Here is a 17,180-nt window from a genome sequence, read left to right on the forward strand (position 1 = left end):
CCGGATCTCGATAAAAAAAAATTTCCGGTTCTGGCCGGGTCCTAACAGATATCCGGTCGATTTGGATTTAGTTAGAAAAAAAAGCATACAGAAAAGTATTTTTTCAAAACAAACCCTGTGTAAATTGAAAAGAGTCATTTTCGTCAGTTTAAATTAAACACCTACCGTGATTGGCTCATTTCGCACACGTGACTAATTTACATTTGTTTACATTTAAACTATGAAATAAACATTTCAGAAATTCAACTCTTTACCTATGTTGTAAAGTTAAAAACTTTACTACCGAATTCTCAACCTTATGGCTAGCTGTTCTAATAATTATTAGATTAAAGTATTATTTTTAGTTTTTAAAATCTCATTCTGACTCAGGCATGATGGTCTACTTTGTAGTGTTATCCTGCATGCATGAGCACTGAAGAACTTCATCGGTCACCAAGCACGTTGCGTGCTCGATTTAAATACTTCTACAAACCTAGCAAAAAAAATGGAAGAGGCGTGCGAAAACAGGTTATACAGTACCTCCTCGGATTTAAACCTGAATGATAACAGTTTACTGCTAACAACAACGGATGTTGATCAGCGCTATCGCCTTTCAGTTTTTCCTTCTAAGTTGAAAGAAAAAGTTATGACATTGCTGCAAATGGAGGCCAAAAAGCATAGCAGTAGTGAGGCAAATGAACGTTGTTACTCTCCTACACATAAACCGTTAGATAGTTCAAAGTCACAATCTTCAACATTTGATCCAAATGATTTTCTTAGCTTTTACTCTACTGAACAAGAAGAAGAAGCACAGGACGAGCAACAAAATATAAAGAGTGACGAGGCTATTGTTGAGATTAACAGCTTCTTAACCGAAGTAAATTTAAAAGGTCATGCCAAAGAAGCCGCCAATGTTTTAGAATGGTGGAACTTAAACCGAGCAAAACATCCCTATCTCGCAAGCTTTGCAAGGAAATGTCTGTCTGCACTTCCATCTTTTGTGTATTTAGAACGATTGTTTTTTGAAGCTGGCAATTTATATGAAAATAAGCACAATCGCTTACTTCCAAATATCTGGGAAAAGCACAACTTAGAAAAATAGATATTTTAGTGTTTTTTATTGTTTTACCAATTTAAAGTTTTTTTACTTTTCATTTAGTTTCAAGTTTTTCTTTTGTTCTTTCAATTTTAATAAAATTTAAGTATAAATATTGTTCAGAAAATAAGCAAACATACCAGCTACAATTTTTAACTCTTAATATTAACTAGACCGTAATAACATATCATAAACTTTCTTATTATTTAATTATTTTAGCAGCACATTAATATTTTTTAGTCTAATTTTTTTTTAAACTATAACTTTTCAAACTTCATAAGGATATAGTTAGATATAACACATAAAACATAAACTTCACACAATTACACTTGGTTAGTCATTAGTTATATAAAATTCATTATTGTACATAGTAGTAGTTTTTGTACTATTAACATTACAATACAAATAACTTAGAGTATTAAGAATCCGGTTCCGGCCGGATCCTAATTGGAAAAGGAAACGGATTTAGTTCCGGCCGGATTCTAATTTAAAAAATAAATCCTGATCTGTTCCGGCCGGATCCTAGTTTGAAAAAAAAAAGTCCGGGTCCGGCACATCACTAATCCAAACCAATGTTTAGACCTGGGGGCAAAGATCCGATAGCAGAATTTAAACAAAGTATGGTAGTGTACCAGTTTAACTGCTTCTGTGAAGCTAGTTGTGTCGAGATGACCTCAAGACAAGTTGGCAAAAGAATAAAGGAACATATTCCAAAAAGTATCGATGAAATTTGTATGAGTAATAAAAAAACTAAATCTATTAGAGTAATAAACTCTTTAAAAAGATCTGCTATTGCTGAAGACTTAGTAAATAACCTTTATAGTGCTAGTAATTATAATTTAAAATGATTTAGAATTATTTTCACATTTCTGATTTAATTAAACTCGAGGCTATTTGTATTTTCTTACAAAAACGTAAGTTGTGTAACCATAAAGATTTTGATTATATTGTTTTCTTAAATTGTTTTATAAGTTGTTGCTCTGTTTTACTATTTTTTTTAGTTTTATTTTTTCGAAGTACTTGTGTATTGTTAATTACTCTTTGCTTTATTATTAATTGCGTTGATTGTATTTTCACTATACAAGCTATATTTGAAATTTTATTTTTGTTGCTTAGTATACAACTGACGAAAGAAGCATGAAATATATATTGTTCTGAAAAATTGAGACTTATTCATATTGTCTGAAAAAACTAAAAAGAAATTTAAAAAATAATTTTGAAAACATTTAAATTGAAATTTTAACAAAAAAACTATTTTACATACATAATATTTTGCTATTACCTTCATCTTTGTTTTATTTTTAAAAATAATCAGAAGTGTGGTAAAACAGAATATTGGTTGTTCAAACATTGTTTTAGATATAAAACAAAGTTATAAAAACTATCGGCAGCCTGATTTACCTAGTGATCTAAATCTGATCCAGATTTTGTTTTTAAATTAAGGTATGGTATATAATTTAAGCTTTTAAAAAGGGATATATATCAATTAAAAACTTTTCAGAAATAGTGAACATTTCAACTAATCGAATGGACTTAAAATACTATAATACAGTGCTTCCTCGCTAATCCGGCAATTTAGGCAAGATTTTTTGGAAAATACGGCCGGATTTTCCTTTGGCCGGATAAAAACAAAATATCGCTTTTTTTACAAATTATCTACCTTAGTTATATTATGAATGTATATAACAAAACGTACTATAAAATTTCTGTTAATTTAATCTATTTAACTTTATTCAAAGAAAAAAGAATTAAAACAGACAAAACTAAACGAAACAAAATTTTATAAGTCCAAAATTAATGAAAAAAAATACACTGTTAATACTTTAACTAAATTAAGATTTTTTTTTTTGAAAAAAGAAAGAATGGAAGATTGTTTTACAGTGCTTTCTCGTTTTATTAGCAGAAAACTCACGAAATTGGATGAGTTTTGACACATCTTCAGGTGTGGCTTCTGGTTGGCAACGATAGTAAGCTAAGTAATCGTCCATTTTCTGCATGGCTTCAGCATGAGAAAATAAACACTTAGAAGGCTAGGAAACACCAATTTCATCTTCAACAACTTCAACAGCCTCCTTTTCGTTATCCCCAGTAACCAGTTCAACAATTCCTTGCTCGTCCATATGCTCATATCCAGGACCATCGCAACTCATCCATCTTTGAATATAATCTTCTGTAAATGTGGTATTTAATCTCGCAAATTACTGTACAAACTTGTTGTCTTGAGTTTTTTCTGAAGGGTCTATGCTTTACATGGAAGAGCTTTGCTGTAATAGCATTAATTTCTTCCATGAGTTTCTAATGGAAGAAGGCTTTACAATACCCGAAGCAGATGAAACGGTGTCGACAACTTTTGTCATGAACAAACTTTTAGCAAACTTTTAACTTGTTTTCAATTGTTAGTTGAACGCGTTTTCGTTTTTTTGCTGTCTTATCCATTTTTTATCCAGATATGTTGATTGTAGTATATTAAAGTGTAATTTGCTTAGCAAAGACAGAAAAATTGCAAATGAATATAAACAAGTTTGTTACAACTGAGCGGGAAAAGTATGAAAAAACTTAAGATTAAACAAATGATACTTTATTATGACGTAACAATATATTGTTTGCATACTTATAAAACGTAAATTGAATACTTTTTCGAAGTAAAATGAAATTAAACGCTAAAAACGCTAAAGTAAATAAGTCGATTTCTCGACTAAAACCGGCCGGATTAGCGAGGAACCGGATTAGCGAGGACCGGATTAGCGAGGAAGCACTGTATACACATTATTATCACATTCTTAGGTTAGGCTAACATCAATTTTGTTTATTTATGTGCTCTTAACCCTTGTCACCATTACTACTGTTGATAAATTCAAATATTATAAGATTTTATTGTTTCATTTCAAAAATTTCATGTTATATAAGGCTGTTTAGCTGTTATCATCAATTTATACGGTTGAATGATTTTACCTCAATGAAAAGAGTATTATTGCATAATTGCTTAATCAGCATAATGTATTGGATTTTAAAAAAATTTGGAAAAAATTGATCACATCCTCATTACAGTTATACAGTTTGTTTTATGATTAATGAATATTCTAATTAAAATATGCTTACTTAATAAAATATGCTTAATCGACTAAATTTACTGAAAATAAAAATTAAGTGTTTACTAATTTAGTTTATGAAAAGTTTGAGATTGATCTTTTGTTTAAGAGGAAATTTTTATTAATAATTAAAATTATGATATAACTTAGGGGTGGGCAACGTACAGCCCGCGGGCCTGATCCGGTCCCCGGAGTCAAAATGACCGGCCCCAAACATTTTTAAATTTAACGGAATCCGGCCCGCGAACAAAATTTATCCGGCCCGCGAGTGGATGATCCAGCCCGCTAGGCATTTTCAAAATTTATATGAAATCCTACAAGCCAATGTAAATATTATAAAATTTGTACAAAACCTTTTTTAAATTATTTTCACAAAAAAAACTTTAAAACTTTTACCTGAAAACGTTTTTAAAAATGGCTTTTAACTTTTGTAGTAATAAAAACAGTCTTTTGTTATAGTACCTTGTTCTGTTTCAAGTCAGTTGAATTTGTACTTTCTCAAATTTTCCAAAAAAATTGTTTGCTGAACTAACTTTGATGATCTTACCTATCATAATGATTTTCATAAAAAATGACATGTAAAAAATTGATTTCTTTCCCAGATGTGTAGTGAGTTGTTTTTATATATATTAATTAGTTAATAAAAGTAGTTTTTAATAACTTTGATACTACTTTAAGTAAAACTGCTCAACTTTAAATTTTAGTAGAATATTCCAAGTAGAGACTACAGTTTGAACTGCTATTTTAATTAAGGAATTTTTGATTAATTAAACTGTTAAGTTTATTGATGACCAACTGATGACAATATTTCAAAACAATATCTCATTAACTTTAAGTATGATTTATTTAGGAAATTTATTTGTGTATGTTTGTAATAACAGTTTACAATCTAACAAAATTTTGAATGAATTTTCATATGCTTTTTTAAATAAAAAGATAGAAGTTTAATATTGGAATGTTAGTTAACTTCTGAATAATAATATTAATGTAGCCTCGAGCCAAAGGATTACCAAAATTAGATGATTTCGAATAGTTAAAATTTTTTAATATTTTTATTTTTAAAATCTTAGGCTCGAGCAGGGGAGTGTTTTGACTGGTTTCCTGTTTCCTGTGAACCCCATGAAAAAAAAAGAAAAAAGAAAAAAATATTCTTAGAATATCACTAAAAACGTTGTTTATTGACTTTGATTTGCTTATTTGATAAAATTTGAATAATGAATGCTGAATTTATAACACTGAAAGATAAAAAAGTTTCCTTAACAAAAAATACTCCTTTTTGCCCAGCTGAAATAGATTTTAAATAAAATTGTAATAGTGACGTCATAACAGGTAAAAGTTTTAAAGTAGCATTTTTTTTCTAGGAAATTTTTTAGTAAGATGCTTTTAGTTTCCACTATGACTTGTTACTTAATATAAATAACTTTTTATACAGTATTGTTTTTGAACTAATAAGTACAATTTTACTTAAAAAATGTCCAATATAATCACTAAAGTTTTATTTTACCAAGTTGGTTGTATATATTAATGTTGTGTGAAGCTTTTGTACTTTAGAATTTATATTTTTTGTTTATGTGTCAACCAACTGGGTTTAAACCTTGAAAAGTTCAGTTTAGAGAGTTTTCAGATTATCTTTAGACCACTACACCATGTTGTGTGGCAATTTATTTTTTTATCATTTAATGGTATTTTGATATTTTTTTTATTTAAGTTGTTTTGTTTTTGTATATCTGTTGGTCACAAAGTTGGTTCTTGATTTATTGAAATTTTTAACTCAGAGAGATTACAAAATCATTATTAGAATTCCTGCACCATCAGGCAAACATTTAATTTTAATTTAGAGATATTTTAGTTTTGTTGTAAAAGTCTAAACATTTTTGGTAATTACCTAGGATGATGTTGCACCAATATCAAGCTGAAATTATATTGTGTTTAATATCTTTTTATCTTTTTGAACCTTAATTTTTAGCTTAAAATCACTATTTTAAGCCTTTTATGTGTGATCTAAAATTATTCTTCGTTTTAAACAAGCTATGTAAAAACATAGTTAGAATTAAATTCATTTGTTATAAGCTAAAATAGCTAATTGATTTTATTTGACAGTATAGGAATGTATATAAGTTATTATATCATTTGCTTTATTAAAAAATAAAATAAATTAAATATCAAAGTTTTATTGGTTTATGACAAACAAGCTTTGTTTATGTATTATAAAATATACTTTTTAAGCATATAATTTCAGCTTGACGTTGGTGCGACATCATTCTAGGTAATTACCCCTTTCTTTAGTTAAATTAAAATTTTTATAGATTAAAGTACTTGAACTTTTTTTTATAAACATAATTTTTTCCATCTCTTTTAGTTTTAACAAAAGGGTTGATCATGCCAATTCGATCATCAGACCACAAGTTTCGGTAGACTGAGACCGGTTTCGTCCTTATTAGGACTCATCAGTCAGTCACAACCGAAAAACTTGTAGTCGTCAATCTACAAACGGTTTATCATGCTTTCGCATGAAGCAACCATTTGCTGGCAATGATTAGTGACGTCAGCTTGTCTCACGGCAAACGAAAGTCCGGACTTGTTCTGCAGACTTTCGCCGATTTTGTTGCTTTTAGTTTTAATTTATCTAAATTTAATGCAGTATAATAAATAAAAATATGTAACATTTTTCAATTACTACTTACATGTTTTTTTTTTATTTCTGTGCAGAAAAAATAATTTTAAACAAAGAGTTTTTCGGCTAAATATTGCGTACTTAACTGGTAGTGCATACCTAAGAAATGCGTACATAAGTGGGAAATTAAGAACAAAAAAATTGTGAACCCCCTTTGAAAAAAGTCTAAACACGCCCCTGGGCTCGAGTAACTTTTAGTAAGTAAATTATTGCTTTTATAAAACTAACTAGTATTAATTCGGTCCAGAGTTGTAATAAATACAGAGTTATGAGTTTAATAAAAATTAACTTAAATTTTGATACTTAAAAACCTTGAATAAATTGACTCCAAATTTTAAAACACCAGATCATTTAGCATCCAGCCGGATTCAAGTCTTTTGAAGTTAGTTGTATTCGGATATGAACCTTGTCAAAAATTAGTATTTAGCCGGATCCCGATAATATTTTTGAATAAAAATCCGGATCTAAAAAGCATCCAACTGAATCCGGTAGATCACTAACTCGAAATGCTCCGGCCCGCTGAGGACTAATTTTTTTTGAATCCGGCCCGTCAATTATTTACGTTGCCCACCCCTAATATAACTCTATCCCTTATTAACAGTTTCTTGCCATGACCTGGTAGTTTCCTTCCTAATAAAAAAATAGATTCCACTGGTGCAAACATTGAAGACCACTGTCTTGTGTGAAGATTCATAAAACAGCAATGTCTTTAGTTTTTCAACGTTGTATCTACAACAGTCTTACGGTGCAATAAAACAGTTCGCAAAAAAATTTAATAGTAGTATAAAACTGAATTTCTATACTTACAAAAATAATTATTAAAAAAACCTTTTTTAATTCAAATATTTAGGTATTTTTATATTTACTATAAACTTATCTCTTTTAATTATTTGCTTCTGTGTTGTTAAAGTTTATTTAAAGTTATAAGAGTGAAATTCTGTTAAATTGCGAAAAAACATAGCTTTTTTTAGACTTTAGTATTCATTTATACTAAGTTTCGCTTTCCTAAATGCTAATTTAGACATATAAAAGCTCTTTAGCACTTTCAGTATCTAAAAGAATTTGTGTTTAAAAGCATCTAGACTATATACAATATACTTATCTTAGATTTCTTTTATCAAAAAGCAAAGCACTGTGAAAAGATCTTTTGAAATATACAGACTTTGTTTATGTGAGAAAATAATAAAAATATACAAAGAGAGAGTTTGTTCTACTATTAAAGTAATGTTTATATTATTAAGTTCAAAGTAAAATTAACTCAATATATCAACTTATGATTTAGTCAAATAAGTTCTCTGAGTGGAGTTATGCAAAACGGAAACTCAGTGATTGTCACATATACAAAAAAAAACATTTAAAAAAGATGCCATTTTTAAGTTTTATCAAGAAATTTTAATTATATAACATCAGAAAATACGAACAACAAGACAAATAGATTGCAACATGAAAGATCAAATTAAAAACAGAATATTTCAACATTTATTTTAAAATAATATAACTTAGTTATAAATAAATTATACAGTAATAAGGACCTTTATTTTGAAATTTGTTTCAACAATATTTTTTTTGTAAAAATGAAGTTTCAAATACATTTTTTAGCTCGGATAGAACACTTATTTTTAAATTAAATCTATTTTATCCTTAGCTTGCTAATGTAAAAATTTAAATATTTTAAAGACCATATTTGGGTTTTGCATTTTTTCTTTAAATTAATTTTGTCTTTTACATAAAAATTCAAGTTATAAACGAATTTCGAAGAACAAAAAAAAAAGTTTTTGAAAAATATTCAGCTTAGTAAGTTTATTTAACTGTTGATAATCTGAATACTTTTAAATATATATTAAAGCAGGGGTCTACAAGTGACAAAATAAATAACTCTGTAATAATTTAGAAAATTATTTTTTTATAGTTTTTTTTTGAATATAAAAAAAAATAAATGATAGATTATATTATTTTATGAATATAACACTTAAATTTTATAATATTTTTTTGAAAACAAAAATATTTAAAATTGTCGCAATAAATGTTTTAAGCCAAACTTCTTAAATAAAGATTTATATTCTTCTTCAATTGTTAAGCAGTTAACATAGTATTTCAAGTTATTTGTATTTACAAAAAAAATCTATTCCAGCAATAAAAAAATAAACTAAAAGCATTTTTTAACCAAATTAGAAAAATAACTATTTCGAAAAAAGTTCTATTCATAACTTTTTATAATTTTAAACAGTCTATACAAGGTTTCAACTTACTCGGGGTACTCAGAATACATTAATTTCTGAAAAATTTCAAGATGTTTCAGGGTAACTTAATATATTTTGACTTTTTTAACTCTGAATGACTCAGAAGTCAGGACAGCTTTTGTTTTTTATAAAAAATTATGATAGTTTATATCTGATAGAAGCCAAAAATTCAGTAACTAAACTTATAAATGTAAATTATTAAATTTTGTTATATTATATACAAGTATCTTTTGTAACCCACAGAACATTATTAGTCTCAAGTTGAATTTAACATATTTGAAAGTAACAGCATGGGATAAAGATCTTAATTAGGAAAAATATATTCTATAAAAATCTAGTGCTGTAAAAGTTATTTTGAAGTTAAAATATAAAACTTAGACATAAATGAAAGATGTTGAACGGTGTGCGAAAATATATAATATAATTGTAGCAATTAGAATTAATTTGGATTTTTAAATTTATATATTTACTTTAGCATTTTGAAAACTAAAAGTATTCGTTTATAGTATGTTTTTAAATGTACAACAATAATTTTTTTGTAGTTTTAAAAAAGAAGATTTCACATAGTAGTTACATAAAGTTTGTTTATATAAATTAGCATTTAGTATTTATAAACGTCTTAAATTGGTCCCTCTTTTATTATAAGTTACTATCAGTTTTAATTTTTTTATTAAAAAATTCTATAACTACTATAAATAAAAACCTTGTAAAATGTTTATTTTCACAGCTAAATTTTTAATAATAATATAATGCCTCGATTTATAATGACAAACGATGGAATGGTCGGAATACCATCAGATGAAGAAGACTCTGAAAACGAAATATCTATTACTACTGAAAAAAATAAAGGGCTTTCATCTGATCGTGTTGAAATATTCACCATTTTTAACGCTGATCAAAAAACAGTGGATGAAGGGTGCGTGATTTGCATCAGTGATGTTGAAATGAACAAGCTGATGATCAGATTGGACTGCAATCACGAATTTTGCAGAGAATGCATCATCAAATGGTTCGAAAAAAAATTGACCTGTCCCGTATGTAGGAAAGTTTAAAGCAATTAATATATTGTTCAGTTTTTAAATTGTATCAACTTATTTTTAATGCAGTTATGTTTTTGCTTTTCAAATAAATTTCTATGATTGTACTTCAGTTTGAATCATATTCATTTGATAGTTGTATAAACATAATAAATGTAGTATTATGTATCTTTTAACAACCTTTTAAAATAAGTTAAGTGTCTGTTTTAAGTTTTTTGTCCACTTACTTTAATATAAATTTTAAAGTAAGAAGCCGTCTTAAACAGTACAAAAAATTTAAAATTATTGCTGTGCCCCTTTAAATGTGTTTATTATAAATGATTTTGTTTTTTAAACTAAAATAAGTTACTGTATATGATATTTTTTTGTATTTAATGATAATGTTATTAATTTGCATATAAAAGTTATTTAAAATTAAATTTGGCTGACTTAGTTGTTTGAAATGCATTTTTGGTCTTTTTTGTGTAAACATGGTATTGTTATTAAACTTAAACTAGTTACTGTTCTAAATCCATCAAATAAATTGTGTCCTATTTTGTCGAAATAAACTAATTTAACGTTCTAAATCAATAAGTTTATCTTGATTATTTATTTTGTTCTAAACTCAAGCTAACAAAATGTTGCTGTAAAAAGCTTTTTTTAAGCGGAATAACAAACTTGAAATTGCGATACGTAGTTGCTAAAACATCCCAAACGCAGTATTAAAATAAAAATAAGAGAAAAAAATTGATATTTTTGGTAACTATGATAATTCAACAAGTATTAATTAGTTAACTCACAAAATAAACAAACTTTTGATTTCGCTACTTTAATAGTGTAGTCTGATTTTACGAACTAGTTTGATATACACCAAACTCTTGGTGAAGTTTTTTTTAAATATTTATTTGGCTCAAATATCAACTGCTTAATAAAATTACTCACTTATAATATTAGTTTGGTCAATTTACTAATTAGGTCAATTTTTATCCTAACAAATATTAACAGATATTCGTTAGTAAAAATACTTTACATCAGTAAATAAAAAGTATGTTGAATTTAAACTTTTAATCTGTTGTAAAATAGTTAGATATAACAATTATTTTGCAAAGCTATTTTAGTATAAAATATGTATATTTGTCTAATTTTTTGCATTCCGTCCAACTTTTATAATTAGTTTAAATTATTTTTATACGTCTTCGGAATTAACCACACAGATCTTAAATAGTTTAGAAAAATTATACTAAAGTTTAAATTGCAAGGAAGAACTTTTGTACTTTCAGTGATAAGTGTTTTAGAGAACGACATTTTAAGAAGATATTCATTTGTTTTCGTATCGACGGATTGTTATAAAATATTCTATTATAAGTGGTATAAGTATTGTTAGATTGTACATTATGGCTGAAACTGTTTTGCTTAATCAAAATGTAGGTTAGAGCAAGCTGAGAATGAGAGGTGTTCAGACTAATTTGTTTCCCAACAGTTGAAAAATATAGATTGAAATGATTTACAATCTCAACTGGGTTGGTTAAGAATTCGTCATTAACTTTAAGTTTTTGGGGAATGTCAGAGCTTTTATTCTGTCTGTTTGTAACATCATTAATTACCTCTCAGGTAATTGCTAAGCTTTTTTTACAATTTTGTAACCATTTTTAAAATAGTTTCTAATTAGAAATAGTTTTGATTTTAGTTAATTTGTTTTGGTAAGTTTTAAACTCTTTTACTTTTTGTGTGTTACTAAAATTGTTTTTGCAGAGAATTTCGTAAAGCTTGTTTTTATACTTGGTTGACTTAAAATATCTTTGCTTATCCAGAGTTTTAGCTTTAATTTTTGTTTTAATTTTGACAACTTAATAAAGGGAAAATTTTTGTCACTGATCTCTTTATTTTTTTCTAACGAGCACTCAAACTTCGAATCCACTGAACCCTCGGAATTAATAATTTTGTAAACTTAAAAATTATTTAGAATTTCACGAGTATCAGTTCAGAGTTTGTTATTACTTATTTTAGAACAATCCTGATAAAACTGTTTTTTAGTGTTTACATGAGTCTTTGTTAGGTTACAATTTTTGAGTCTTACATATGAAGGAAGGTGATCAGAAATGTCAGATAAAAGGACATTTGATTTGTGGACTCTTTGGGGATTATAACAATAAAAGTGATCAATAATCATGCCTCCCTTATTAGTAACTCTGGTTGGAACATCAAATAGATTTGTAAATCCATAGCTACAAATTTCTTAAAGATAATTTGTAATTGATGGGTCTTGAGATCTTTTGAGTGAATTTATGTTTATATCACTAAGTGTGCAAAAATTTTTATATTTAAGTATACTATTCATTGGTAAGAATCCTGAAAATTGTTAAGTAAATTCACTAATGGAATTTTCTGGGTGGCGGTAGATCAATCCAACTAAGATTTTTTCATTGTTTATTCCAATTGATAACTCTAACCAGACTGATTCATAACTTGAACTAGTAAAAACAATATCTGTTTTTGGTGTTTATACTAAAGGGTTCTTAACATATACTCCAACTCCTTCTTCTTTAGACATAAAGTTTGTAAAATGAAATGTATAATTTTTCATCAACACAGAATCAAAATTAGTGTTCTTATTAAGCTTAGTCTCACAGACCCCTATTATGTCTGGTGAAATTTTATATGATATCATTAATTCTTTTAGTAAAGACATGTTTTTGATAAGCTTCTTATATTTAAATGTAAGAAATTTAAGTCAGTATTGAGATTTTTAGCATTTAGGCTGTCCCAGAGGCGTGCTGGAAATAAGCAGAATATGGCTTCAGCATACAATTAAGCACCTTTACGAATTAGATTATAATTTAATAATTAAATATTTATTTTGTTAAAGAGAAATATGTTATCACAACAAGCTCATAAAAAAAAGTTTCATCCTCATTGAGTACATTGTTTTCAAATTGGTTTAATGTCAAAGCTGAACACTTTAAGTGAGTCCACATAATACACAAATTACAATGAATACAATTTTGAGAAGATCTGCATGCACTACTACATACTCTACATGAATATTTTAAGTTTTTTACTTTAGTATTATAAAAATAAAACTTTTTAAATTCTACATTACTTAATAAACTAAATGGTAATTCCTGTTTTAGAGAAATATTACAAAAAAATGGTTCATTAGTTTGGCTTAAAATCCAACTGAGACTTAGTGAGTTTACAACAAATAAAATTATAAAATGCAACCATTGTTTACATATATTAGAATATATACATTTATTATTAACAATTTTCTTACAAACGAAACAAATATATACATTACTACTACAAGACATAATACCTACTGTTCATTTATGAATAAAACAATATAATACTTGATTAACAATCTTAATTAAGTTATTTACTTGATTAACAATCCAAGATTAAAAACCAATGGTTAAGAAATACACAAACAAAATGTAGACCAAAATAAACTAATTTTTAGCTTAAGCAAGATAAAAGCTGAATTCAAGCTAATAATAAGTTTTAACAAATAGAAATTACATTCATAAAAAAGTTTTACCAACAAACCATTGTGCCATTTCTTCTTTTATTTATTTCAATTTCTGTTTAAAGAGCAATAACTGTCAAAATTCAAAATTCAAAGAAGACAAATTTTAAAAACTTTATTACCAAACATCTTTATGAAAACTTCCTTATAATAACCAGGTCTAGTAAAGTAGTATTTTCTCAAGGCTCTTTTAACCAGCTCTAAATCAATAATGTAAGTCTATTTTGCTATTTTCGGACCAAACTGTTAGTTGTAACAAAATCATTAAAAATAAAACTTTAGCTTACAAATATTTTTTGTTAACGTTTATATAAAATGAATTTTTTTTTTAATTATAAAACAATCAATACAAAGTTTGATCTTTGGTTTTTATTACCATTATTGAGAATTCTTGAATTAAATTTCACATGATTTAGATAATCTATAAATTATATAATATTATTTTCGCAATTTGGACCATAAGTAAACCTTTTATTTTTATAAAAATATTAAAAGCAAATTTTATTTCCATTTTTTAATTCTAAAACCTAAACTTATAAAATTTTTCTATCAATTTTTTTCTGACAGTATATAAACAAAAAATAGTATAAGTAAAATAGTTGTGGTGTATTCTAGTTTACTTTACAACTTATCGCGTACTGTTGAAAAATTAAATGAAACAAATAATTGAATTATAAAAAATGCGAAGATAATACGCAATTATTATCGTTTTTGTTTTAGTATCGATTAATTAAATTGTATTCAAAATGTGTTTTAAGACAGTGTATAAGCAAACTGCCACAAATTACTAAATGTTACAAAACAAAATTAAAACCAAATTTCAAAACCTAAAAAAAATTGTTATATCTTAAACTTCTTTTATTATGTATCAGAATTTTTTGTAAATTTTTTATTTAAAGTTTTTTTAAACTGAATAGAGAAATCTTTTTTAATTTTAAGTATGTGTGAAAATATGGGTTAACAGTTTTTGATTTTTAATGATAAAATTCCGTTTCAACTTAATTAACAGTTTTATAAAACTTAATTAATGTTTTTGTACTAAACCTATGGTCTACCCTTTTACAAAGTTTAATAAAATAATCGCACCCCTAATACCACATTCGAAATCAAAAGTATGCTTAAAAGTTTTAACCCTCACGTCAAAATTCTTAAGATCTGTTTTTACTGTTTATTACGTCAGAATATGTGATGTGACTTAGTTCTTACTTATGAGATTTAGACAATAAATTACTAGAGAGCCTCACTTAATAATTAAACACTTAAGGAGCCTATATAACTAAAGTTGAAACAATTTTTTTATTAAATGTATTGTTTTTCAAATGATTCTCGCTTACACGATAATCACTAGCAAATAAATTTAATTAACTATACTGATAATTATTTAATTTCACTTAACTATCTAACTACCTAATCACCTATTTACCCAGCTAAAACTAAAAACGTTTTTATCCATTGCTACTTGTTAGTTTATTTGCTTGTGATCATTGCATTACATACAACTAAAACTACATTGCAATTACATAATCATTACTTAATCTAGAACACAATACGCATCTAGAACTTGATTATAGTAAAGACGTTTTAACACAAACAGTTCATTTAAGCCTATACCACAGTTTATAATTATTCTACTTTTAGTTGTTTGTTTTGTTTAATAAACGGGTTTAAAATTTAAATAACAACTTTTTTAGTTTTTGCTACTTTTATTGTTTTATTTGTCAATATAATAAGCTGTTTTCAAACTATAAAAACTTATTAAGTTTGTGGCCCTGATTTTAGACCAGTTTGTTATTTTATGTTTAATCAAGTTTTTTTTTTTTTGCAACTTTTTGTTTTTAGCAGCATTATTGTTTAAAGTATTTTCAGCATTTGCGCTCTTAAAGTTTCTTTTAAAAGTTATTACGTAGGTTTAGCTTTAATAAAATTCGCCTAAGCTTCTATTTGTATATTTATAAACATTAAGATAGTGGATTAGGTGCTTATAGCTGTTTATATTAAATTATACATTTTAAACTCACCACATATTATAATAGTAAATTGTAAACTGGTTAATTTCTAATCTTTACTCTGTTTAATCTTGAATAAAAAACTTTATTGAAGGATTTATATTTAGTATGATTTCTTAATTTTAAGTTATAATTGAATAATAAACTTAAGAAATATAAAACTTGTATAAACCAATTTTCCTTAAAAACATTTGTTTGTATCAAAACTATAGACTTTATTATTTTTTACTAGTTTACAGTTTTGTTTTTAGTTATTAAATTTCACATTAAATATTATATGTACTTTAAAGTGTATCGAATTCATTTAAATAATTTTATAGTTGTCTTAATGATCTGAATTTTATTTTATTGTGTTTAATGTAGACTTAAACAAAAAAAAAGAATAACATCTTAGTTGGTGTGAAAATTAGCTATTAATAGCAATTTAAATTTGAAATTAAAGCTAAATGATCACAATATAAATAAATATTATTAAGTATTAAATATTATTTGCCAAAATATGAGTCTATGCAGTCGGAATTATTAGAATGATGTATTTTTTTATTTTTTAAACTAGTTCATTAGAGTTTTTAACTTGAATTATGTTGTTAAAGTTTTTGTGCTTATTTTTGAATAACTTGCTTGTAATAGATGTTAATAATTACAAAGTTACAATATCAGTTTTAATTCATTTAGTTTTTTAAACATTAAGAATGGTAAAACGCAAGCAAGATGAGTCATAAGAAAAAAAAATGAGATTCAAACCGATGAAAACAATTAAAAATAGAAAAATCTCATCACAAATCTTTTTATACTAGATTTTCCAATCTTCATTGTTTTTTGAAAATATGCAAGAAATAAATTACTAAACTTTACCTTAAAAATAGTTTATCTCGGGGTCAAGAGCAGTACTAATTGCCTTGTAATCAGTTATTCATTATACTTCAAGATTCAATTTATTTTTAAACTTTTAACAAAACTGCACACTTTCATATAAAATCAAGGTATTTAAAACTACTCTATTCCCGCTATAAAGTCATCTCACGTTATTCTTGTTTTTTTTTTCCAGATTCGTTACTTTATTGAGCTAGCTACGTCCCTGGTGTGCAATAACCATTACTTATGTAATTTTTTTGTTAAGGCCTTTGTTGGATATAGCTTGGCCTTCTGTTTGCGGCATACTTGGGCCCCTGGACTGGTTTGCCGTTCAGACCTGATACATTTGAAGTCTCTGGCATGTTTTTAATACCCATAACAATATCGAACTGGATAATTTTGCCTTGTGCGACTTAATAATCTATTAGGGTTGTTTTTGGTAATGACAGTTTGATGGACAAACATATCAGTCTTTTGATCGTCACAATGAATAAAGCCGTAGCCTTTGCGATTAAATCACATTACTCGGCCAGTAGTTCCAGATTCTGAAGTCTTTTTAGAGCTTGAGTTTTTATGTCTAGCTGTTTTAAACGTTCTAGTTGTACTAACTAAAGTAGTTTTTCTGGTAGCGGACGAATATTGTTTTACAATTTTGTCATTATCTTCATGTACGGAAGTGTTTTGGTTTTGAGTGTAGGT

This window comes from Thalia democratica, chromosome 7 (assembly GCF_965202585.1).
Source record: "Thalia democratica chromosome 7, ktThaDemo2.hap1.1, whole genome shotgun sequence".
Taxonomy (NCBI): Eukaryota; Metazoa; Chordata; class Thaliacea; order Salpida; family Salpidae; genus Thalia; species Thalia democratica.